Here is a 27492-nt window from a genome sequence, read left to right as displayed (position 1 = left end):
CTATTTTGACTTATACTGCAAAGAACATTCATGTACGAATTTTTTTTGTCAACACAAAAATTTATATGCTGAGGAGTGGAAGTGTTGGGTCACATGGTATTGTATGTTGAACTTAATGAAGAAACATCAAACTGTTTTCCACACCACATGCACCATTTTATATTCCCACCAGAAAACACCTATTTTTCCACATTCTTACCAATACTTGTTATTTTACATTTTTTTTAACATCTTTATTGGAGTATAATTGCTTTACAATATATGTTAGTTTCAGCTTCACAACAAAATGAATCAGTTATATATATACATATATTCCCATATCTCTTCCCGCTTGCGTCTCCCTCCCTCCCACCCTCCCTATCCCACCCCTCCAGGCGGTCACAAAGCACCGAGCTGATCTCCCTGTGCTATGCGGCTGCTTCCCACTAGCTATCTACCTTACGTTTGGTAGTGTATATATGTCCATGCCTCTTTATCGCTTTGTCACCGTTTACCCTTCCCCCTCCCCATAGCCTCAAGTCCATTCTCTAGTAAGTCTGTGTCTTTATTCCTGTTTCACCCCTAGGTTTTTCATTTTTTAATTTTTTATTTTAGCCATCTTAGTGAGTGTGAGGTGGTATCTCCTTGTGCTTTTGAATTGCATTTCTAATGAGTACCATTTAACATCTTTCATATGCTTGTTGACCATTTGTATATTTCCTTTGGAGAAATGTCTGTTCAAATCCTATTCCTATTTTGAAACTAGATTATTTTTTTGTTGATAATTGTAAGAATTCTTTATAAATTCTGGGTACTAGACTCTTATCAGATATATGATTGGCAAATATTTCTCTCCTATTCTGTGGAGTATCTTTTCACTTTCTTTATAGTCTCCTTTGATGCACAAAAGTTTTAAAATCCAAGTTATCTATTTTTCCTTTTGTTTCTTGTACTTTCAGTGTCATAGCTAAGAAACTATTGTCATATACAATGTCAGGAAGATCTATCTTCATGTTTTCTAAGTTTCACAGATTTTTATTATTTTTAATGTTACTGTAAATAGAATTGTGTTCTTAATTTCCTTTTTAGATTGTTAACTGATAGTTTATAGAAATACAAATAAATTTTACATGTTCATTATTAATCCTAAATTTTTAAAATTTATTTATAAGTGCGAATATTTTATGTGGATTATTTAGGATTTCCTTTATATAAGATCATATCATGTAAGAATACAGGTAGTGTTACTTACTTATTTCCAACTTAGGTGCCTTTCATTTCTTTTTCTTGTCTAATTGATCTGGCTAAAATGTCCGGGACAATGTGGAACAGAAGTGATGAAAGAGGGCATCCTTGCTTTTTTCCTGATGTTAGGGGGAAAGCATCCTGTCTTTCTCCATCGAGTATAATCTAGCTGTAAATATTTCATAAATATTCTTTATTATGTTAAGGAAGTCTCTATTTCTACGTTTCTGAGTATTTTTATCATGAAAGGTGTATTTTGCCCAATTTATTTTCCTGCAATTGAGATTATCATGTAAGTTTTTTCACCTTCATTCTGTTAATGTGGCATATTACATTAATTGATTTCTGTATGTTGTACCAACATTGCTTTTCTGTAATACATCAACTTGGTCATGGTATATTCTTGGTTATCTGCTTTTCTTGGTTAAATACATCTAGTAAAGTATCTTCTTCTATAAATAATTATGCTAACACTTATGAGAATGCAAATGAATAAGGAAATATCATTTGACTGTTTATTCAATTAAGATGTTTTCCTTGGAGAGAAAACTTTTGGACCTCAAAAGGAAACCCCCTTATTATACATTTGTACTCCAGAAAAGGGCCTTACATTTTTTTAAACTTAAAATTAGATATGGTAAATTCAGTAAACCTAAACTTTCAACTCTAATGGATAACATTTAGCATTTTATAAAAGAAATATTTTTAACAGTGCTATATTATGTATATATTATACAATTGGAGCTGCAACTACATAAACAACAAGGCAGACAAATACAAAAGCCATATTAAATCTTCTTTCACAGCTGTGCACTTCTAAACCTAGAGGCTATATAGGGAGTTTCTGAATTAACAATGCATTAAAACTCTGCTCAGTAAAGTATAATTTCCACCTCAGAACAGATGTTTTTAAATATACACTCCATCATCAAAAGCTGTGTTACCACCACTGGTAAGATATTATGGGATCCTTCATCAAATATATCAGGTAGTGTTACCAATAGGGAAGAGCTCTGATCTCAGCAGTGAAAACCTTTAGGAAAGTGAGGTAGTTTTTTATGATTTTTAGAAAATAATTATGTGTCACTTTCTACCACAGTATAATTCTTCCAAAACTGTATTCTCGCTCAATAAATATATTAATTGAATGGAATAACTGACTACATTCTGAGTGTTAAGAATTATTTTTCCATTTCATAAATAGACCAGAAGAAACTGAAGTTATACCACAGCAGATTTAGATATTAATATACAAATGACTGAATATAATCCCTGGCTCGAAAAAATAACCACTAAACCAATGACAGTTAATTATACAAAATTATTTGTATTACAAATGTTCACTAACACGCACTTGAAACATTTGTTTTTTTCTTAGTGACTACTGTACTTCACATCCAATGAGCATAAAATGTAGCATCTGTTTTTTGACTATGTACATTCACTGCAGGGAAATAGGAAATAGAAGCAATTCTATTCCTAAAAACTTCAAGCCAAAATACATTTGTCATTTAGTTATTTAACTATTCTTATATTCAAAACGCATTTTATGAACTATTGCTGTATTTTTCCCAGAATAGAAATGAATAACTTTATGGATTAAAACTCTGTATGTATTCCAACACAGTATTTGTACATTTCTTTTCAAAAGAGAAATTGTGTTTTACTTTTTAAAAATAAAAAATGATAAAAGGGGCTTTCCTGATGGCGCAGTGGTTGAGAGTCTGCCTGCCGATGCCGGGGACACGGGTTCATGCCGCGGAGCGGCTGGGCCCGTGAGCCATGGCCGCTGAGCCTGCGCGTCTGGAACCTGTGCTCCGCAACGGGAGAGGCCACAACAGGGAGAAGCCCGCGTACCGCAAAAAAAAAAAAAAAAAAAAAAGATAAAAGGGTTTAGATGTATTATAACAACATTAAAATAAAAGATAAGATCATATAACACAATATTGAAAGATAAGGGTAAAATATAAGGGAAATAAAGGAGAGTTGTTTTTTGGGTTTTTTTTTAACCAAGGAAATTAGAGAAATCCTGAAACAATGGCAAACCAGGAAGGTGTGGGAAGTATCTTTTCTCCATAGGATTGAATTCCTTGTAAAAACTGAAAGAAGTTCTCTTTCAGCTTGTGACTCAGTTTAAAAGTGAAGTAGTGAAGTGTGACTATGAACATTGTAAGGTACATATTACTGTCTTTTTTTGTAATGAGAAAGGAATGGATAAGATGATTTATTCCTCAAACCCTTCCTGGTATTTGTCACCTTGGTGCCATTTGAAAATGTCAAAATATTTTAACCGTACTGATTACTATGATTGTATGGAGAAAAAATAATTTTCCATCAAATGTCTTCATAGTGGATGACATCATATGGGTCCTGAACAGCCTTTCTGAATGAGATCTCAATATATTTCTACAGCACTGAATATGTCTTGAAAATAATAAGGCATCTACATGCTCTTTAGCAAATTTATTTTAATAAAGACCAAAATGAGCAGATCAAGCCATCTGTGTTCTTCCTGCAGGTAATAAAAAAAGCATTTGTTGATGATGACATATTTCTCAGAGTGTACAAAGTACTTTACTTTATGATGGAATTTATACAGCTTACTCTAAATGAAATAATGCAAGATGTTTATTATTTCAGCATCTGCTCCCAGGTTCTCTTAGCCACTTGAAAAGTGACTCATTTTTTTAAAAAAATAATTCACTTGATTGTTTCATCTTATAGTTACACAGATAGGTCTGTTTTCTTTTAGCATGCTGTTCACTCTCAATCCAACAAATGCTATAAAAGAGAAATGTAGACTTTATGAATGAAGGGAAAGAGAAAAGTATAGTAATGAAAAGTATTTATAAACAAGTTCTTCATTTATGTTATTGATATATTTATTAATATTCCACCTTGTTTGAAAGGCTTTGTTGTGGCTGCCTTGCGTTATATTTTGTGTTTCTTCTCATGCCACCAAGAGTGGAATAAAAAAAATGTTCACAGTCACTGATATTATTGTTGTTATTTTTTTACTCTCAGGATCACTCAACCTCAAATGCTTTACCTATACTTGTGTACTACAGAATTAGGTAGTGGCAAGTATGACAAGTCTTTACTTCAGAATGTCTCCTCCACTGATCTGTCACCATGCTGAATTCTGATTAACACACCTCTGTTAAACACAGTCTCAACATTTTTGCTACATGCATCTGTACATACATACTTCGGTAAAACTTCAGGAAAGTCACTTCTATTTCCTTTAATCATATTGAGTATACTGAATCTAGGACTGTGGGAGAATAAATGATTTAATCAACTGCAATTTACAGGAGTTGGAAAGATGTTGATGTTTAATAGCCCATTTAAAAAAAGTCAAACAAAAACAAAACAAGACAATAAACACCTCATTTGAGAGTATATTATGTAATTCATAAGTTGGAATGATGCTCAGCTAACAGAGACGTCTAACCATACCAGTCTATGAACCATCTCAGTGCAGTCTCAGCGCCCTTGTTGCACCAGTTGTTTGGTAAAATTTTGGATATCATCTTGGCTTATAATGGTTTCACACCCTGAGAAAAATATAAACCTTAACAAATTGACCAAATCCTATTTTATGCTATACTCTGTATAACCCCAAACATCCACTTTTCCTTTTTCATTTATGTAGACTTTTCCATATTAATGGAAATTGTTATATCCTTAAATACTTTAGCTAGAACATGATGTTACCAAGAAAGAATATACGGGACTTGGTGTTTGAATGGAAAGAGAGATGCAGAGAACTGACATTTCCAATACAGTATTAGAAGATAGTTAACTTGTAGCAAATTGAGATAAAATATTTGAATTTTTTTGAGATTCAGGTAATGGTAAGGCTAGTTTCTGTTACTAATTAATTAATCTAGTGAATTACACTCACATACACATGAAATATTCTTATCAGTCATGACTATGGGTTTTATTTAATCAGAAAGCACTATAAGGTTTTTTGAATAAAACTTAAAAGCTAATTTTAACACTTTAGTATGTGTAGGAAAGATACAGAATGACAAACCTACCATCTTTATAGCACCTCAGGGTGGGTCTGGATCAGAGCAAGCCAAAACTTAAAGTCAGTTTTGAGGAAGTTCCCTAATTCTCTAAGACCAAGGGAATCTTTTGCTATTTACAATTTGCTTTGCTAGTTTTCAAAGGTCCCTAATATGAGATCCCTTGAATGAGCCAAGCTTATTCAATTGCTTGAGAAGAATTCATTAAAACAAGATGACAGGAGTTTTCAGTGGCCCTTACAGCTAAGCTAAAATATGAAACCAAAGGAAATAAAGAGAACTTTGGGATGATAAAGCAAGTTCATCCAAACTCATAGGTTATGTGCTTGTGTTACTCCATTTCATTTCAGTAATGGGGAATAAAGGCTTGGGGAAAATACACAAGGCTAATGCATATGTTTCCTTCTCCTAGATCAGGTCTATACTCCCTAAACTCCTCCACCAAAAGCAAGTTCAACTTAAACTTGAAAAATCTATTATTTTACTTTCAGGACAAAATTACTATTATTCCCAGTCAAACTCATTAATTTTCCAAGCAAGAAACCATCAGAATTATAATCTAAACTCTCAATTCAAAAAATCTTTCTGAAACAAATGAACCTACACTCCTTCAGTGTTAATGGAGGGTTAATTCTAGGAAATTCTGTCGCAGTTTCCTGAGAAGTTCTTTACAGCTGCAACACACTTGGTGCTTTCAATATGTACTAGGGAGAAAAAAAAGCAAGAAAATATAAAGAAAGAAAGAAGAAATACACATTTTTGGGCCATTTTTGTCTGTCTATATATATTTGGCAATTTTGAAAGCAGAAAGAAACATCTTTTATACATTTCAATACTGACCCATGCAATGAAAGGCTGTTAATAGTGACAAGTTAAAACTGAATAAAACCTATAATTATTTTAGCAGTATGATAATGTTTACTGCTTCTCTAAACTAATAATCTTAAGTAACAACAGAAGCTGCTATTTTAAGGTGCCCACTGTTTCTCATACTGGGGGAAAAATGTTTAGATTCCCTAACATTTTGAAAGTGCTGATTTCACTTCTCATTGAGATGATAATCTAATACCATTGACTTAAATTCATTTCTTTCAGTTCTCATGCTTTAAATTTAGTAACTGCGAGTTTTTTTTTCAAAAACGCATATTAAAAATCTGTAGAGGTTTAAAAAAACCCTAACCTGTAGTAGTTCTGTTATACCTATCAAGGGACAGGAGAAGCAATCCATCATATTTCTAATTAAAATGCTCCAATAGAAAGCATCTTGCTTTATGAGGTCCACTGGTAAGAGTGGGGTTGACACTAATGTGTGTTTACTGAGATAAATTATTATCTAACAAATCTAACTAGGAGTGCATAGGTTCGCTATCACGATAATTATGTTCTGGAAGTATTAATGACTATTTTTCATGATCATTAATGGAAATTACTTTTTAATTGTTTTCATAGCATAATCACCCCCTTACCTATTCTAGTAAATATTTACTATACTTCTGCTTCTATATTTCTCATGGTTATTTAAGAATGTGGTTGTAGTAATCTACCACTAGACAAGTTTAAAATTTTTCATCATGTTTTACTAGAGTCAATAAGGTAAAACATAAGCTTTTTTTCATGTTCAGTAATGGTCTTTTCTACATAAATAATGGTCAATAATGCTATTTTATGGAATAGGTAAAGGATCCCTTAGAACATTTTCAAATTAATTAGTCATTCCCCAAATATAATGGATGAATAATACATTTAATGCTTCTTAATTTCAGAATGCATAATTTTTACATAGTAGGTCTATTTCAGGGCTATATGTTCTGTTTTGCTCATTATTTGTCTCATTTGGCATAGCCTTACACTGTCTTTTTATGAGGGCTTTATGACATATTTTATCATGTAGTATCATGTCTCCCTCATTATTTTTTGTTTTTCAAATATATGTCTAGTTATTCTTGCGTGTTTGTTCCTGTGGATCAACTTTAGAACCATTTTCTTGTATTTTTTATAAGCACCCATAAGGTATGTTTGGGGGGTTGTATATTATTCATATGTTAATTTGAGACAGATGGAAGGTTTCACAATTTTCATTATTCACTTCAGGAAAATGTTATTTTTAAGCCACTTTATCAAGGTATGATTGACATACAAAAAGCTGTACATATTTAATGTATGCCATAAACATTTCCATCACCTTCAAAAGTTTTCTCCTGCCCTCTTTATTTATTCTTTCTGGGGTTTTCTTTTTGTAATAAGAACACAACATAAGTACAAGTCTCTTAGCAATACAGTATTGCAATATAATACGGTATTGTTAACTAGAGACACTATGCTGTACAGGAGATCTCTAGGACTTCTTCATATTGCATAGCTGAAACTTAGTACCCTTTGAGTAATGACTCCCTGTTTCCTTCTCCTCCCCGACCTTGTCAACCACCATCCTATTTTCTGTTTCTATGAGTGTAACTATTTTAGATTTCTCATCTAAGTGGTATCATGTACTATTTGTCCTTCTGTGTCTGGCTTATTTCACTTGGCATGATGTATTCCAGGTTCACCCGTGTTGTCACAGATGTCTATATTTCCTTCTTTTTTAAGGATTAATGATATTCTGTTTTACCCCAAGAGACAACTACATTGTAAAATAATACATACTGAAATTATCATTAATATTCATTTATTCATTACAGCATCATTACAAAACTATTTATTATGATGTACAGTTCTGAATGAAGCTGGTCAAGGGATCTTTATAACTGAGTGACTGGTAAGATTTCTGTGCACCAAAGGGCCTTTCAAAGGGCAAGGCCTCAAGACAATTCTACATTAAAGTGAAATTCCAGTGTCCCTATTTTTTTTAAATGGCCTTATATTGAGTTATAATTAGCAAACAATAAGCCACACATATTTAAATTGTATAATTTGATAAGTTTGAATATATTTATATACCAGTGAAACAACCACCACAATCAAGATAGTGAACTTATAACTATTTATTTTATGTATTTGCTTTCAAAGAAAATTATAGCTATGCTTTCTAAAAATTCATTTTTTTCTTAAATGTTTGAGTTTTACGGTTCTTTTCAGTTTGAAATTAGGTAATTTTTCAAAAATGATAGTGTATACAGATTTACTAAGGCAATTTACCACCACCATTACAGCAGCAACACAACAAAAAACCCAGCAGGCCTTTTAAAGTAGATACTCTGCTTACTGAAACAAAACATGGGTATCTTTACAATATTGGTTACTACAGAATGGTTTTTGAAATTTAATACAATCTTATTGCTGTAATGATCTCCACTGACATTTCTTGGTGTTTACTTAAAATCAGAAGTATTTTGCTTCTCAGAATTCTCATCTACTCTGTTCTGTGCCCCAAGGTTTTCCCTCTTATGTCTTCTAATTTATAATCATTTATATTTGGGGGATAATTTTGATATAAAAATATATCCAAAGTGTTAGATTAGAACATAAATGTCCCTGGTAGTTCTGTAAATAGAAGTCTGGGCAAAAAAGAATTTCTAATAAGGAAAAAATGCTCCTTATAATATAATACTAATTTATTGAGTGCTTAAACTTAATTTTCCATATTAAGAAAAAGTTAGAGAAATTGGAATACAGCCTGTAAGAATAGGGCTTTCAATGAAAAATGAAAGCAATTAAAATAACTCAGAGTTCAATCATTCTCTTTGTAGATTAAGATTCATTAGTATCAATGCATATTTTTTCTTTTTAAAATATTGTATTCATGTAATAAATTTCTATGTTGATATTAAGCAAACCATGGAAGGAAATATGACTATTTGCCTAGCCCATGACTTTGAAAGTTATTCATACAAGGATTTTATATAAAAAGAATATCATATCCTTTCAGATTTTTTTGAAAAAATATAGTTATATCTAGAGTATAATAAATGCTTACTATAATAAATAATGTAAAATTGTTCAAGAATGTTAAAAAACTAGGAGAGGGCAATAGGAGCAAATTTTATTTGACAATAAGATGTAATTAGTTTGCTAATCTATTCGAAATAACTATAACAGTGTTAGGCCATAGCATACACTTAATACATTTTATTTTATTTTATTTTTTAAATTAAATTAAATTTTAATTTTTTTGATGTGTACCATTTTTTAAAGTCGTTATTTAATTTCTTACAATATTGCTTCTCTTTTTTATCTTTTGGTTTTTTGGCCACCAGGTATGTGGGATCTTAGCTCTCTAACCAGGGTTTGAACCCGTACCCCCTGCATTGGAAGGCGAAGTCTTAACCACTGGACCGCCAGGGAAGTTCCTTAATACATTTTAAATGTATTTTTTAATGAGTTTAAAAGCTTTTAAATGTGTGAAAAACTAAAAGGAAAGAAATATTTTACACTAGTTCACCCTAAGGCTATTTTAAATAATTACATATATTTTTCAATTTATGTTTTTAAATATATAATGACCATTTCTAAGAGAAGGAAAGTTGTATTAGCAGAAGGATAAAGAGAACAGTAATGATTTGTTGTAATTGTTCAAATATATTAATTATAGATGAATAGATACCTAAATTTATATCAAAATAAGAAAACAACATGTGGAAGGTGGAAACTGTATTTCAATTACACCATATATTCATTACTAGAATGATATAATTTAAATCCTCTTCCTTCCCCAAACACACACTTTTTCCCTTGAAAACACTGTGCTCATTTGCTTCCTGCTTTTCTCTCTCATTTAAGTTTCTGTGTGCTCTTAGTCCTCTCCTTTTTATTCTTAAAGCTGTTTTTATACTCAATGAGTTCTAATCATGGCAGTATTCCCCACAATGCATCGACTGAGTTTCAAACTCATTTTCCTCTTCTCTGACCTTCCTTTTACCCCTGCCTCTCCTGCGTAATCTGGCAATTTTCCAGGTAACTACTGTCTATCACTTAGTCTCCAGAGACAGATATAAGAGGAGTGGCTCAAAATTGCCCCAGAAGTGATATTGAGGAATAAGCCAGTTAGTGATTAATTCAGGATGTCTCTCTCCTATATCAGTTGCAGGAGGGACACAGTTTGGTGCAAAATTTCATCTATGGTAGATTTGGAAAGTATATTTATTGAGACCTCTTTCCTTGACATTTGGTCCTTCTTATGTTGTTTTATTCAATCCATAGATCTACATTTGGTCCTTCTTATGATGTTTTATTCAATCCATAGATCAACCTCAAAATATTGAGGATCTTGTGTGTTATTCAAGGCCACACACAATTAGTAAATGATAGCTGTCAAAACCCAAAATCTTTTCATAAAACATTCTGCTTCTTACAGAAGATTATATAATTTTAAGATTTTTATAATTAATATATTGCTTTTCTAGGCCTTTATCATGTTCATTTTACTATTTTAGATGGTAATAATCTTATAAAAATATACAAGGTAAGTCTATCCTCAAGTAGAAGTTAATTGAAATTGCTGTTTTTTTTCTGGAATTTAGAATTTCCCACAATAATAAAGTATATTTTCTCAAAATATTTTTGGGAAATTTCTAATACTAGAATTTAAATCATTTATCTAGTAATCAGATAAATTAAAGTACAATGTAGTGGTTAGAAGTTTGGGGGTATTGTTAAATCACACAAACATGAATTTAAAAACTGTTCTTTCACTTGTGTTACCACAGGCAAATCACTTAATTACTACATGCTTCAGTTTATTACTCTGCAACTGCAGGCCAGACTAGCAGCAGTGAAAATAAATGAACAGAGATTTAAGGTCCTGTCTGAGCAATAAAATTTGCAGTTTGACTCCAAGCAAGTTGGTTGCTTCCTAAAACAAAACATCAAGACATTTTGGTGGATAAAACAGAATCTAGATTCTCCACAATATAATATTTGTGACATCCAGGATAAAATAAAAAAATATTTGACATATAAGGAACCTTGAATATGCTACTCTAAGATAATAGAAAATTAATAGAAGCAAATCCCAAGATAATCCAAATGTTGGAATTAGCAGACAAAGGAGTTAAAGCAACTATTATTGCTATACTTTGTGATATAAAGGAAAATATGATCACAATAAAGGAGATCATAGAAAATCTCAGGAGAGAAATAGAAAAATTTAAAAAGAACCATATGGAAAATTTTAGCACTGAAAAATATGACACCTGAAATTAAATTTTCACTAGATGAAGTAAAGAAAGAAATGGAGATGACAGAGGAATGTATCAGTACATATTAAGATGGTTCAATAGAGATTATCTGATGTGGAGAAAAAAGAGAGAAAAACTTTAAAAAGTAATGGACAGAGGCTCAGAAACCCATGGGACAATATCAGAAAAGTCTAACATATGTATAATTGAATTCCCAAATGGAGGGAGAAAGAGACAGACGTAACATGAAAACATGATAGTCACATAGTCCCTCAAATTTCTGAAAGTTGTGTACTTATGTTTCAAAAATCTTAGCAAACTCCAAACAGTATAAATATGAAATCTATGCACATGCATATAATAGTCAAGCTTATCAAAACCAAACTTAAATAGGAAATCTTAAAATATATGTAAATGAAATGTTTTAATGTGTAAATAAAACGTATTAGATACAGAGAAAAAGTCATTAAACATGCTTTTGACTTGTCACTAGGAAGCCACAAGACAGTAGGATAAAATGTGTGCAATACCTGCACTCTGAAAACTATAATACATCTTATAACTTATAAATTAAAGAGACAAATATGTTCATGACATATTAACACTGACAAAAATCTTTTCAAATTGATCCATGGATGCAAATCAGTTCCAAATAAAATACTGCACACATTTTTTGAAGAAATTAAAAGCTGATTATAAGATTTATGTACAAATGATAAGATCAAGAGTATCCAGAACAATACTGAAAAATAATAAAACTGGAGAATTTTTACTCCCTATTTCAGTAGTCACTTTAAGGCTTTAGTAGCCATGACAGTTTGATGTTTTATAGTGATTGACAAATGAAATAAATGGAACAGAAAATTTAGTCCCCAATACACCCATACTTTTAAAATCATTTGATTTTTGACAAAAATGGCAATGCAATCTAGAGATAAAGAGAAAAGTTTTTTCAACAAATGATGTTGGAATAACTCAACATGTATATGAAGGAAAATGAAATTCAGCTCCTTCCTTTCACCATATGAAAAAATTAATTCAAGATGGATCATTGACCCAAACATAAAATCGAAAACCGTAAAGATTTTAGAGAAAAAGAAAGCACAGAAGAATAACCTCATGCCTTGAGAGTAGGCAAAGCTTTTATAAACATTTCATAGAAATAATTATATATGTGTAGTGTGTGTGTGTGCCAGACTTAATCAAAACTAAAACTTTGTCCATATTTAGAAAATAAGCAACGTATGCACTCTAGGAAAAAAAATACCCTCCCTCTCATATATATATATATATATATATATATATATATATATTATATATATATATATATAAAATATATATATATATAAAAGAACTGGTATCTAGGATATAGAAGGAATCCTAAAATTCAATAATAAAATGACAAACAACTAAATTTTCAAAACTATGAGCAACTGATCTGACCAAACACTTTGGCAAATAATATACAGCTATCAATTCACTCTACTCAGATGGCTGAAGAAGTAAAAGTTGATAATACTGGTATGTAGCTTGGCTTTTTATTTTCTTACAGAGGTCTTTTGAAGATGAGTTTTAATTGTTATGAAGTGTAATTTACCTCTTTTTTTGTCTTTATGTTCTTTGTATCATAATTTTTTTTGCATATTGTTACTTTTAATTGGCTAATATTAAGGATTTTTGTGTTAGTGTTTAAAAGGAGGACTGGACTTGTTTTTTTGTATTGATATCAGAGTACACTGTTTGGTTTACTTGGAAAAAATGTGTATTCTGCCATTGTTGAGTGGATTCTTTTATAAATGGCAATTATGTCAAACTGGTTGAAATATTATTCAAATATTCTATACACTTGCTGATTTTCACACTATTAGTTACCAGTTGAAAAGAAAAGAATATGGAAATCTTCAGATATCACTGTTGATTTAACTGCTTCTCCATTTTGTTTCATATATGAAACTCTGGAATTTGATGCATACATATTAAGAACAGTATGACTTGATGTATTAGTCATCTTATCGTTGGATATGGCTCTGTTTATCACTGGTAATATTGCTTTTTACGAAGTCTACTTTGCCTGATATTAATATAGCTAGCACAAATGTATTTGATTAATGTTTGCATGGTATACTTTTAAATTATTTTACTCTTTAACTATCACTTTCTTTATATTGAAATGCTGTTTCTTTTAGATAGCCCATAACTGGTCTTTTCTGTATTCACTCTGACATTTTAAAAAAATTTAACTGGATTATTTAGATCATTTCTACTTCATTAACTATTAATATGTTGCATTTTGACCTATCATCTTGCCTTTTATTTTCTATCATTGCCATCTACTCTTTGCTCTTTTTTTAACCCTCTTTCCTTCTTTTTTGGTAATAACTGAGAATATTTTATGACTTGATTTTATCTTTATTATCAGTTTATTCTATGTTTCATTTTTTTAGTGGTTGCTCTAGAGTTTACTGTATGCATTTATAAATTATTATGGTATACCTTCAAATAATATTATTTACATGTTAGCTGTGCTATTTTGAATATAACATGAGATCTACAAATAGTATATTTCCCTTATTATATCCTGTGCTTTGACTTTATTGTTATATATTTGAACTTTCGGTTAGCAACTTTAAAATATATTGTTATTATATTTACTTTCAACAGTCACTTATCTTTTAAAGAAATTTTAAAAATAAGATAAATTTTAAAATTGTATTTATATTTATTAAAATATTTAACATTTTCTATGCTATTTCTGTAGTTTCAACTCTTCATCCTATATCATTTCCTTCTGACATGAAGAAATGTCATTAACATTTCAGATTGTACTGGTCTATTAGAGACAAATTCTCTTAGTCTGTACGTGCCTAAAAGAAGTTTATACATTCCTTCATTTTTGAAGTAGTGTTTACTGGATAATTTTAGATTAACAGTTTTGATTTTCCTTTGAGTACTTTAAAAATGTCATTCCATTGACTTCAGAATTTCATTATTTCTGACCAAGAATCTGCAATTTGTTTGTTTCCCTACATGACAGGTGTCTTTTTTCTCTTTTCTCGCTTTTATCATTTTTTTCACTATCATTTCCTTTTCACCAGTTTCATTATGGTGTCCCTAGATGTATTTTGCTTCATGCTTTTTTGCCTTGGGTTCAGTAATATCGCTGGGTCTTTGATTTTATAGGTTTTATCAAATTTGGAAACAATTTTGACATTATTTCTTAAAATATTTCTTGCTGCCCCTACCCCTACTCTGTCCTCTCTTTCTGGGACTTCAACTACATATAATGTGGAACCTCTTGGTACTTTCCCACAGTTCCCTGAGATTCTGTATATGTTTATCTAATTTTTTTTTTTTCCTCTGTGTGCTTCAACTTGGATAGTTTCTGTTCCTATATCTTTAAATTAATTGACCATTTCCTCTTGCAGGGTCTAATTTGTCGCTAGATCTACTCAGTGAGTGTTTTTATTTCAGGTATTATATTTTTAAACTCTAGAAGTTTCATTGGTTCTTTTTTATTATCTTCCTTTTCTCCCCTCCATATTTACATTTTTAAAGTCTTTGAGTATATTTATAATAGCTATTTCAAAATCTTTGCTAGTAATTACATCATCTCTATAGCTACATGATGTGTTTCTATTGACTATTTTTTTTTTTAACCTAGGTATGGGTCACATTTTCCTGCTTCTTTCATTATTTACTTTAAAAATGACTGGATATTATAAATGCTACATCATTGAGTACCTGGGTCTTTTATTCTTTAAATAGTTTTGAACTCTGTTTAGGCCCTTAGTTAAGCAACTTGAAGACACGTTTGGTCCTTCTGAGGATAATTTTTAAATTATACTAGAGCCCACTGAGAGTAGCCTTTTGCTAGGCAGTTTAAACATATTACTATGGTGTAACACTTCTTGGTCCCTAATGAATGCATTGGGTGTTTGACTGTGTTTTCTCCAAATGGCTTGTCAGAAATCAAGTCTCCAGCACAGTGTGAACTCTGGGAATTGTGCTGCTTAGGTTTTTCCTTTCCATGAACTCTTTACTATAAATTCCAGCTGACGCAGCCTACCTGAAATCGTATCTCTGTCTTTTCAATTCTCTGACATTTCTGTCTTCTGTTTCATGGTCTAACAAGTATCTTTAGGCAGAAACTTGAAGGCATTGTATGACTCACCTTGTTTGATTTTTTTCTCTGGGGTCAGTCTTGCAAGTCTGATTTTGGAATCAAATTGTTCACACAGTGTGTATAGTTTTTTTCAGTTGTTTAAGGTAGATAGATAAGTCTAGTGTAGTACCAGTCTCTCCAACCTGACCGGAAGAAGTTTCTATTTTATTTTAATCCATAGTTTCAGTGTATTTTGTTTAGAGTAAGACTAAATTTAAAAGAATCAATATATTCATAAAAAGTATTAAGTAAATAAGAATGTAGATGTTACTCGTAGAAAATAAAAATGGTAGGGTAGTATGAGTATAAATGATGTTTAGTGAACACTAGTTTAGTTTATTGGTTTCATTAGTTCAACAGAGGATAAAGCAGTGAAAAACTAGGGCAACAGTATGTGTAAAATCTTGGAGGTGCAGGACAGTCAAAGCACTGCAGACATATTTCTGTCACAGGATGCATGAATGTTGATGAATTAAGCTCTAAAATGACTGAATTGCCTTGAACTCCATACTAAAGCATTTGGAGTTTCTTGATCTCTTGAGGAAATTTCCAAATAGAATAATGCATTTTTACAGTTTTAAGGTGTTGTATAGATCGCAATTTCATATACACATACATTCCATACACTTAGCTAAAACGAATCTTTTTTAGAGATTGGAACTATGAGCAAACCTGATGTAGATTATTAACATTAACTGTCAACAATTTCTGAAACATTCATTGGGATATTATTCTCTAACAAAAATTTTAAAACATTTTTCTACATAGAGATTAGAGAATTTCAAGCTATAAGAATAACTGCCATTTCATAGTCCCATTACTTTATTTAAAAGAAAAATTATAACAGTTCAAGAAAATATATTTAAAAATATCCAAATTTTGTCAAATTCAGAGACAAAATTTCATGGTTTTTATCTCAGTGTATTTTAATAGAACATAATTTACATCCATATTTACCTCTTGTTGAGGATTCCAATCAATTATACTCAGATTTAATATTAGCTCCTGATTTATTTCTTTAGCTGTCAACCCAATCTGATGATTTGTGTCAACTTGTAGGCACAGGTTACTCTATATCTGAGTCAGTGTGTCAGTCAGAGGTAAAATATGGGACAACTTGGAGTAAACCAATGATGATTCCAGACACAGAATCCAAGAATCCAAGGGCAGGGCCCCGCTGACTGTTCTGTCCTCCAGGTCTTATTCACTAATAATCAGAGCCAGGAATTAGAGCTCAGGAGTGAGCATTAGCACCCATTACCCACCAAGAAACACCACCCACTATTCTAATGGCCTGGCTCCTGCCTTAGTTTGCTTTGATACATACTGTAATTGCTAGGTGATTTTGTGTCTCTTCCGCTCTTCCTTTCCACATTCAAGATTAGAACTGGTGACCCGCTTTCTATTCATTCTATTTCTCTGGCTGGGCTGGTGGTACCTACCAAACATAGAATGGAGCCAAGAGAAAGAATCTGCAGGAATATAAATACTACCTGCATAATATACTCCCTAAATACTGTAACTTAATATCTCAGTATCACTGAATGTTGGTAATGTCAACATTGTAAATTTTGAATATACTAATATATTTTGAATATACTAATTAAAACCAACTATTAAACCATGACCGCCATCTTGTGGAGAGATCAGCTACTACTGTAACATATTGTGCTGTCTGTTCACCCAAAGTTTACCTCCCTAGCAATTTGTAGTTTTCTTCTCCAGATCATGGATAATGTCCAACCATCAATAAAGGTGTTTTCATAGACAAATCTCAAACTACTGGGCTCCAGATAGAATTTTACAAAATGGTGGCTCCTGTATTCTGTCTTATCTCTTCAAATGATCTTATTCTGCTATTTTGAAAATGATACTTCAAAAAACTTGAGCCAAATATTTTAAAAACCAAAATTTTAAAGTATTATGAGAAAAAAAACAGGAAAATACTTGTGTTACTTTGAAACATGCAAAAGCTGTAAAGGCGTAACATTAAGAGAATTGCAAATAGGTTTTTCTCATTGGTAGAAGCTAGCATAAGCACTATTAGAAAATAAGGAGGTAGGAGAAATTGTTTTCTAAGTATATAACTAAGAACGTTCTGGAGTTAGTGCTGATATTGTATATCTCTGCACCAAATAACAATGCATCAAATAACAATGTTGTTATTTGAATGCTACCTCATTTCTCTCTAGTCTGGAGGCAATCTGGTTCTCTTTTCCAAGCCTCTGGGGATAGGCATTCTGCACTGTTCCAAGTTAATTCTTCTCTCATGGTACCTTCAAACTGTTATGGTCCATGAAAGATTATATTTAATGTATAGATTAAAGAGTATGCCATTTCATTGAAAATTATAAATGCCAAACTCTGATAAGAAGATTAATCAAAGTTCTAAGAATATTACCCAGGAGTTATTCTGAAAAGATAATACAAAAATAGTTCTATTAATGTTTTATAAGAACCTGCAATCTTCTACTAATCTTTGTCTACAATCAACCTGGAACCAAACACATAATTATACATAAAGGAATATCTCATGACTAACAGCCAAAATAAATGAAGCCTCTTTACATGTACGAAGATCGCTATCATCATTTTATACTTGAAGCACATTTCTCAAATACATTTAAAGTCCTGTATTGATCCTCAGGATGTTCCCAGGTGAGAATATAAACCTGCACACTCATTTTCTTGGATACAATTTTCTCCCTGTTTCGTTTCTCCATACATAAAATATGGGAATGTTTGTAACTACCTAAGCTTTAGAAAGGCTGGGAAAATGAACAATGAAACATGGTTTAGTACAGAAAGAAACAAATGGGACATGATTTTTATTATTTTATATCCTGCTTCATCAAGAATGAGGTCTTGTGAAGTTCATGAGCATTATACTGCAAGTGTTCTGGGAATTTGGGCACGCAGCAGTTTAAACAAAGAACAGAAAATGCAAAATTGAGAACCCAGAAATTAACTTAGAAAACATTCGATGTAATTAATATGTTCTTTTAAAAATATTTTAAAGATTCTTACAATGATCATATTTGATATTACAAAGATTGTACAATGTGATTATTCCGTTGACACAGTCATGAAATACTCTATATTCCTGAGTGGAAATTCAAGTTCATTTTATATTTTTTTATTTTTTTTCTCCAAGGTAATTTTTAATGGTTAGAGACTACACTGTATACATCTCCCTGTCATATATATATATATATATATATATATATATATATCTTTGGTCAATGAATACCTTATAGTAAAGATTATTCGTCAAAAATGAAGAAAGGTTGAAGGGATAGGATTTGTGAATTCTCAAGTCATTTTCTTTTTTGTAAAGAGATTTCCATGGAAAAATGGTGATTCAAAAATAGGTTGCATTTACATATTAAGTGTTTCATACCCTACAACTAGCATATATATTTGACTTTTTTATTTTGGAAAATTTCAAACACTTAGAAAAGTAAGCAGAATAGTACAATGAACTCCCATCTACTTTTTACTCAACCTTAATAGTTACAGTTCATGGAAAATCTGGTTTATTTGATTCTCCTAACTTTTTCTACTCCCAGACATTATACTATTTCTTCAGTAGATATTTCATTGCATACCTCTAAAAAGATAACTTTTAAAAAACATAAACACAATATTGCTTTCACACTTTTTAAAAAAGCATTAAAAATTATTCTCTAATAATCAGTGCTCAAATTTAATAATTTTATAAATATATTTTATACACATCCCTTCATACATATACAATGTTCAATTTATCCCTTTAAATCAGAGTCAAATTACAGTCCACACATTAAAGAGATATAGTCTTATCTCTTTAATCTATAGGTCTCTTTTCATCTTTCTCTCTATCTCTCTCCACACCCCTCTGCAATGTGTTTGTTGAAGACATTGAATCTTTTGTTTTGTAATTTCTGTCTGGATTGGCTGAGTTTATCTACGTAGTACTTTGTTAACATGCTCCTCTGTCCTCAGCATTCTCTAAAAGTTGGTAATTAGGTCTAATACTTCTTTCAGACATTTGATATTGGAGTTTATTTTGAGAAATTTACTTTTGACTAATTCATTCAATTTACTTGTAGTGGATAGCTTTGTCTGTCATGTTTCAGATTATTTTATATAAACAAAAATGACATAGTAATTTTGCCTGTGGAGCACTGAATTTCATTGGAACATTTAAAAACATGTATTGCAAATACTAATTCTTTATGTTATAATTCCCCCAGATTATTTCAGTCTTTGCCCTATGCTTATTTTCTAATCATTACATTAATTCAAGTATTTATAATATATCTTAGAAGAAACAGTAATAGAAATGATGAGATAATCGACAGTACATTATCAAAAATCACACTGATGTCGAGAAAATATGCTGATCTCAGAAAAGAACCTCCTAAACAGGTTTTCCTTTACTTAAAAGGAAACTATTTTGAAAGAACTGAATTCTTTCAGGGTTGAGAAGAATTATAAGCTTTGGATCAGGGATTTGTATAATTACGGATGCGGTGTTGGGCGCCGTTCATCCTTTGGGAAGATCTTTCTCCTTTTTATTGCAACTACTCCTCCTCTTCACCCCAGACCTGATGCCCAGGCTCCTTTTTCTCTCCTCCCACCCTTTATTACTCCAGTATAATTTTCGTTTGTGTAATAGCTCATATTTCAGGTCTTCTGCCACTGACTTCCTCATAAAAAACTATGCCTTTATTCTTTTATTTCTCCTTCTACTCATATAAGAACATATTTAATGATAATCTCCTAAAGTCATGTTCTTAACACACACAAAGAAGTGTCTGAGAGGGACTTTCAGACTCTGGAAACACCAAAGGATAACTTCTGCCTTTTTAAAAAAGTCAGACTATTTAGCAATGTCATAAGGCCATATAAACTGTCAACATTGTTCAAGTACTCTAGAATTCCATTCAAGCTTATAGATCTGATGTTCAGAATTAAAATCCTACTTTCACCCAGTCACTTGATCTGAAGTAGGTAAGAGGAAACTTCAGATATTATACCAAGCTTCCTTGGCTATTACACGGGTGTCAGATGAAGCTGATAATTAAGGGCTGATAACTACTTTCAAATTTTCAAATGTGATGTATATTCTGAGCTCATAGTTATGCCATTTTTATATGCTGAACAAAACACAAATGTCTGTAAACAAAGAAATGTTTTAGACCAAAGCTCACCTGTTTATCCAAGTGACAATTCCCTTTGGCCTGACTACCTGTCTTTTCCAATGTCTGTGATAAAGACCAGAGTATTTAGAAAAGAACATTTATGGGATGAGTCTTTCAAAATTAATTTTAGGTAAGGCACAACAAACATAAACTACAATAGCACTGCTGGAAAGGAAATCTATAACCATCACACTACGTAGCAGAAGTTTTGAGAAGAAAGTAATTTAAGCAGAACCAGGGTATCCAAAGCACAGAGAGAACAGTTAGTAAATACCCCATGGGTTTTTAAAGAATGTGTCTGTTTAGCATGCAAAAACTTAAGAAAAAACGCAGTTGCTCTGCACACCAACATTATGCCTAAAATATAGAAGAGGCAGAAGAGATGGAATGAAGTCTGATACTTTGGGTACAAACTGAGATCACAATGGCTGGACTGACTGTTAAAGATAAGCTTTCGGTACTTATAGGAGATAATGGTAAGATTCAGACTCATCTGAGACCATTGAAATATCATTATAAAACCTTCTGACATTACTGGAAATTTGGACTTAAAAACATTTTATGGAACATAAATCAAATACAGAACTGGATGCATGTTAATGATAAAATGACTTTTCAGCATAAACTTATTAAACAACAAACATTGTTAATCTGTGGTTATTTGGTATAAAGAGGGAACTATTGGGCTTCCCTGGTGGCGCAGTGGTTGATAATCTGCCTGCTAATGCAGGGGACACGGGTTCGAGCCCTGGTCTGGGAGGATCCCACATGCCGTGGAGCAACTGGGCCCGTGAGCCACAACTACTGAGCCTGCGCATCTGGAGCTTGTGCTCCGCAACAAGAGAGGCTGCGATAGTGAGATGCCGGAGCACAGCGATGACGAGTGGCCCCTGCTTGCCACAACTAGAGAAAGCCCTCGCACAGAAACGAAGACCCAACACAGCAAAAATAAATAAATTAATTAATAAACTCCTACCCCCAACATCTTCTAAAAAAAAAAAAAAGAGGGAACTATTCACTTTTAGTAGACCAGATGCAGACTCTATTAATGCAAAGTAATATACATTGTGGAGAAAGGGAGAGGACGGAACAGCACAAAAGAGTTAAATGCTTCGAGAAGTAAAGAGAACAAAATTTTTTTAAAACTACACTCAGGTGAGAATCCAATTATGATACCACTGTTATGAATGCATTTTCCTTTTTTTAACGAAAATAGTTTAAAGTAGCACCTCTTATTTTGAGGCTGATCATGTAGCATTAAGCTAAGCAACCTATGGGTGACAATAAATAGAAACTGAACATGGCTATGTTCTTGAAGCCTAATGAGATCTTTTGCCTAAGTAGAATGTAAAAACTGATTATTCTACAATAATCATTAAAATAATACTTTCAATTATCCACACTTCCTCCCTATTCGAGGAACTAATTAATTTCAAGAATTTGGCATTGAGCCACAACCGAATAAAATGTAAAGTTCAGTTTGCTGTGTATTAGCACAATTGATTAGAATGTAATATAGGCCAATATAAATTTAAAATCAATTGTATTGTCTTTCTCCAGACCTGCCAATCAATAACAAAGGAATAAACACTCATTATTTATTCTTCTACTTCTGATTGCATTGACACCTGGATAGTTTTAAAGGTACACAGTCTTGGCGATTTCACATAAGATAAAAAATAACCTATTTGTTACCAAAAAGAGAATTTTCTCGGAAATATTCTAAGTTCATATCCATATTCAAACCATTGTACATTTTTGTATTTTTCAATGACTATAATTCTCAGATAAAACACTTCTCTCTTTCTATATTCATTTATATATTGCAAAATCTTCAAAATATAAACTTACAGTTTAGGATATTCTTTTAAATTTCTATATTCCATAATTCATGGCAGATTTTCCTACAAGTAAGTAAATGTAGAAAATAGGCATTTTAGCAACAAAATCCTCCAAGGCAGCCCTTCCACTCTGTGTATTATAGCACAAGACTATGGGGAGTTCCACAGTGGAAAACCCAATTTATCTGTCATTACTGTTGTCTTGGGGAACCAGCATCTTTTGCAAATTTAAGACCCAACTGATGTTTCACATTTCCCCAAAGAAATGATTGAATTTTATGTAAATATATGTCCAATGACATTTAAGCTTACTCTATGTGTCATAAAAATAGAAACTAGAGGCAAAAACAAATACTACTATTTAAAAGTTATCTATGTCCAAATGAACTATAGACAGATTTTTTTTAAAGAAATAACAATTATAACAAAGTTTTAACAAAAAAGACACAGTCTTATTATTTAAATATTAACATTTAGACTAAGAACATACAAGGACATGTCAGAGACTGGAACAGCTCACCTTAAAGGTCGTTCTATTGCCAGATTTTGAATTACAACTGAATTTAGCTTCTGACCTCAGAAATGAAGATAAATGGAGGACCTTCTGCACAGCATTAACTTATATTTTTAAAGAAATCCTTGTTATTATTTTTAAACATTGCTCTACACAGAACACTGGCCCTTAGCATGCAGCTTAAATTAGCTAGTACATGATAATCATTCTCTCTCTTTCTTACATTAAGATTAGAACAAAGTATTCTGAAAGATTTAAATGAACTACAACTTTATTAATATGTATTTATTTGCATATTGCATGTATGAATGAAAATTTGGAATTAAAAAATCAAATGAGAATTTGAATTGAATGCTTGGTTCACTATTACTTTGTTTTCAGCTTTCCCCAAATCTCCCATTTACAGAAAACATCATTTTCTTTTTATAGGATACAATCTGATTTCTACCATTCCTTCTTTCTAAAAAAAAATTGCTCTCTCAAACATTAATAATGACATTTTAATTACCAAACCTAGTGGCCTTTTCCCTTGTTATTTTCATTGATTATTTGCTGCCTTTAAGACACTTGCCTGCCATTCTTTCTTTTCTTTTTTAACATCTTTACTGGCATATAATTGCTTTACAATGGTGTATGTTGTGCCATTCTTTCTTAAAACAGTATTTTTTCTTTTTTTAAAAACTTTTCTTTTTTTTTACCTTTGCTTTAGTCTACTCACTGATGGCTTGGAAATTTGAAGTCCAACTGACCAGTAGTCATATCTACACACTAGCTCTGTGACCTTGAAAAGTTCCTTAACTTCTCTAATATTACATCCTCCACTATCCAATGGACAGTAAAATAATGGGACATTACTAAATCTTAAAAGGATAATATCAATAAAGTGGTTAGATCTCTACCAGGTCCCTGGTAAAAGGACAACAAATATTAGTCATCATCATTACCATTATTCACCAACACTATTCTATTCTGGTTCTTCTATCTCTGTCCTGGTTCCTTTTCTGTTTCCATATCCTAATTTATAAACATCCATTTTTGATCATTGCCTTGATATTTTTTTCACTTCAGTCTCACAGAAATATCATCCATATGAAAGAATTAAATTAAATCATTAAAAATCTGCAGATATTATTTTAACTCCTCTTCAACAACGAGACTGAGCTCTACCTGCTATATTAAGATAGTTCCACCCAATCGCTTTTCAGTTCCTGGTACTGCAGACCACCAATATCATTAAGGTACACCCATTTCCCTCATCAATCTTTTTCTTCAAAATTGCACAAAGGCTTCTTTTTTATAATATAAATCCAATTTATCTGGTTTAAACAGGGGAATAAATCACAACACATTTCTGGATAAAGGAAGTGGAGTTGTGTAGAAAGGAATGCAAAACTTAGAAATATCAATCATGGGAGCAGATTGTCTCCAACAAGAAGGAGAAATCATATTAAAGTCTCAGGTACATACAACTGAACTAAAATACCTCTGCCAAGGAGAGATCTGAGAGAAACTGTACAGGGATGTACAAGGCTGAACATGACTGTGCATCAGGAAAAACTGACCTGCTAGAGAAGGGAGCTATAGAGTGTGATATCAGGCTGTGTATCTTGAGCTCAAGTAGCTTAAATGCTTCTGTCAGTTGCAAAAAAAAAAAAGATACAGGGGTGGCAGTAAAGAGCACAATAAACTCATGAGTTTTGCTGATGCCTTTGCCACTTGAAAGGCTTTCCTACTGGGAGGATGGTTATGGGTAGGAAGCCTGGACACACCTACATAAATAAGTTGTCAGATGTGGTTCTGCAGCCCTAATTCTCTCCTGGACTCAGCAGCTGATTTTCCAAGTGGATATCATCTGAATGTTTTGCCAGCACTGTAAACTCAAAATATCCCTGGACTCACTGTTTTCTTGCTTATTGACTCCAGAAATTTGACAGTCCTCTTTAACTTTCTTCTTGCACACTGAGTCACTGGCGACCAAATCTTGCCATTCTAGCTGCCCCATGTCTCCTTCTTCCTAATTCTACTGCTAAGTCCTTGCTCTGGTGCTTGATTTCTTTTGCTAGAGCTCTTATGGTAGCTTCTGGATATTTCCTTTCCCTCTGATCTTTCAGTCTTGAATCCAACCTCTTCATGGCCTCCAGGTGTTCAGAAACAGAACTCCAGTCAGGCCATTCCCTCAGCAAAGATCCCTCCATGGGCACTGCCCTAGCGAACATCTCTGCCTGGTATGCAAGCTTTCTATGTTATAGCCTCCAACTATTTTCTGATCTTATTGACTTGGTCTTTTATTTCATACATTCAATAAACAGGTATTGAGGGCCTATTACACGTGTGCAGGTTATAGTAGTGAAATACACACAATACAATACTCTTATTCCACTTACATTATAAACAAGGGAGGACTATAATAAAAAATTAGAAAAAATAAACAAATAAAACAGGGTGACATGGTGGAGGATAAATGAGAAGTTTCATTTTAGCTACATAAGCAGGGAGAGCCTCTCTCTGGAGCAGACATTTGCCCTAAGATCTGAATGACAACAAGAATAGACAAACTGCAAAGTTAACCACGTCAACACACTTTATACACTCAAGGCAAAACCTGGCTTCTGGCTGATTCAAGACCTTTACTTTGTTTACATTCTAATTTTCCAGAGTGCTGCATTGTTCACGATTGTTCCTCTACTCTAATTCTCTTTGCTGAAGTAAAACCCATCCTTCAAATCCTGATACAGATGCAACCCTGAAGCTTCGTCTTTTCATCAAAATAATATGATTTCTTTCTATCCTTTAGAACTTGTCTCTTGGGGGCTTTGATTTATGTACTCATTTATGTACTTAGCTCATGCCCTCTAATAAGCTGCAGATTTATTGAGGACAAGATTTATAATACTACATTATTTTTATGTTCTCTACAAATCTAGTGTAGTGTAATGCCTTGAACACGAAAGTTGTTCAAAAATGTTTATAGAATTTGAGAAAGGATATTTTATTTAAGCCTCAGAATACAATTTACTGAAGTTTAGTCTGCATTGATCATAATAGCTCCCAAATGACTTCTAGAAAAAGACCACACTGTTCCACACGTATACAAAGCTCTTTGTGATCGGTGTCTAGCTTGCCCTTTGAAGCTTCTCTTATTTGCACTGGGCTTTTGTTTTTCTATTATGCAGCAATATTGAACTGTTTTCACTTCCGGTCATGGGATATGCCCTGGCTCAGTATTCTGCTTTGCACATGCGCTTGGGTCTGCTTGGGCTCACTCTCCACTCCCAGTTCCCACCTCTACCCTCTCCAATGTCACCCCACCTGCAAAGCAATCTAGTACTTTCTACGTCAGCTGAAGTATCATACCCTCCAAGAAGCACTTCTTTATTGCTCTCTCCGTGCAAATGTGAACTAGGGGCCCATCACTTGTGTTTATTTCTATCACAGCACTGAAGCATAATGATCTATTTATTTATTTCTCCAACTGCACTAAAAGTCTCTTAAGGTAAGAAATGGACTAAATTTTCACTTTTATATTTTTACTAAAAGCACAGTATGTGCTATCTAGTCAGTGTTCAATAATATCTTTGAATAAATGAATGAACTGATTAATCATAAATTCCACAAGAGCATTTTTTATTCACTGTTGCATCCCCAATGCCTGAAACAGTGCTCAGATATATGGTTAGTGCTCCATGAATATTTGTCAGGTAGATGAATAAAATGTTACAATGATCAATATCTATATTCTTCTATTTTTTTCAAGGTTCTGCCAGGTACTAGGGGGATATACTGAAATGAGTAGAAGGAAGTGTTTTCTCTCCAGGAACTTCGGATCTTATTGGAAATAAAATACTTTAACATATTTTACAAATGGCAAACCAACAGCGTAAGTTGCCTATAGAGAACATATAACATTTACTGACTTAACACAAGACACTGGAAACAACACTTTTCATGCGTTGAAGCAAAACTGGATTTAGTTATTGCATAATTATGGGCAAATTCCTTGACATTGCTCATCTATAGAGTCAGGCAGTGTATCTGAGGACCATAAGACATTTTGAGTTTTGGGGGAAGATGTGCTGAGAAATGTTTTTAGATACTTTGGTATGATTGTCTAGTCTCAAGTGGCCATAATAAAGTATTAAACATTTTCTTCAGAATCCAAATACTTATTTTAGTGCCATTTATTCCTGATGCTGTCTATATAAAGTCTAATGCTAAGTCAAGACATAGTCCCTGCTCTGCAGTGAGCATGTTTGCTCTGGGTAATAATTGAAACATTCTCTATTTCTTACTTGACATTTATCCAGTAAAACTTCCTTCATAAATTATATAAAGCTGCTACATTCATACAGTTCCTTACAAAAATATGAATTACTGTTTAAACTTAATGCTTAAACAATGTTTACAGGGACTCCTTA

This window comes from Lagenorhynchus albirostris, chromosome 21, assembly GCF_949774975.1.
Source record: "Lagenorhynchus albirostris chromosome 21, mLagAlb1.1, whole genome shotgun sequence".
Classification (NCBI taxonomy): Eukaryota; Metazoa; Chordata; class Mammalia; order Artiodactyla; family Delphinidae; genus Lagenorhynchus; species Lagenorhynchus albirostris.
The sequence above is the reverse complement of the archived record's forward strand: the minus strand, read 5'-3'. Positions refer to the sequence as shown.